Below are 1421 nucleotides of genomic sequence, written 5' to 3'. Positions count from 1 at the left end.
TAATACCTGGCAAGGAAAACTAAACATCCCCCCCCATTAATGGAAAACTAGCAAAACTGACAACTATAAAATTTAAATAGTAGACAGCACATAAATACCAACATATTTTAAACATTTTAGGACACTAACATCAAATTCCTTAATAATAATAATAATAATAATAATGAAGAGTATGTGTGATAAAACTCATTGTCATCAAGAAATGAACAAGATGTATATGAAGTTAACACAAACTATTACCAGCAGAACATACTTTTTCCAGCAGTGATAAGATCTGAGTTGGTCATTTGAATCAAGGGCACACATTTGTTCTGGTAAGGAGTAGTAAATGTTATATACATACTGTGACTTGTGTCTTATTACTAAGATGTTGTAACCAGTCATATGTTATCAGCAAATACCATATTTCCATGTGACTAAAAGTTAGTATTAAGGATGAAGGGCATGTATCATCAAAATATAAACATATCTTCTTCCAAAGATAGTAAGTTTCTATGAAAACTTAAAAATATTTATTATTAGTTCAACATGAAAGAGAGCTCCGAAACATTAATAAGAAATGCAAGACAAAACAATCCTGAGGCTTTGTTTCACATCCTGCAAATCTGCAAAGATGGCAAAAAATGACCATAGTCAATGTTGGAGGGGCTGTGGGATGACAGGCACACTAATATATTGTTGGTGGAACTATGAAATGGTAAAATCATTTTGCAAAGTAACTAGAATTAGGCAAATGAAATGACTGAATTGTCTATAACCTTTGAACCAAAGACTAAATTACAGGGCTTAACCCCAAAGGAAACTGCTGATAAAGAAAAAATCTCCATATCCACCAAAACATTTGTAGCAGCATTTATTTTGACAGCAAAGAATTAGAAACAAAGTGGATGCTCATCAACTGAAGAATAACTAAAATGTGGCACATGAACATAATAGAATATTATTGTGCTTTAAGAAATGACCTGCATGACCTGATGCTGAGGGACTACAATAATGTAAATGGAAAAGAATCACACATACAAAAAAACCAGAAGTGAATATAAAATTAAGAAGATCAAGCCATAACTCAAATGAAGAAATGTGATACAACACCCCCAAAACTTGTTCCTTCCTGGAGGTGAGAGGTCCACAGGTGTAGCCATATTTCCAGAATTTTTCAAAGTGCTGATTTTTTCCTGTTTTTTTTCTTTGTCTTTAAAAAATACTATTTGTTATATGGAATGTATCTCTGGGAGGTGGAGGGAGAAAGATACTGGGGATAATTATAAAGATGTAAAAAAATTTAAAAAACAACAGAAGACAAAATGAAAACTTTTTCTTTTTTTTTTTTAAAGGAAAAACACAAGACTGAAAAATAACTATTCAAGACTGTATACTCAGGTTTTAGAGAAGTCTCCAGAAGTGAGTCAGAAGTCATTTCT

This window comes from Trichosurus vulpecula, chromosome 5, assembly GCF_011100635.1.
Source record: "Trichosurus vulpecula isolate mTriVul1 chromosome 5, mTriVul1.pri, whole genome shotgun sequence".
NCBI lineage: Eukaryota > Metazoa > Chordata > Mammalia > Diprotodontia > Phalangeridae > Trichosurus > Trichosurus vulpecula.
This window is presented reverse-complemented; position numbering follows the sequence as displayed.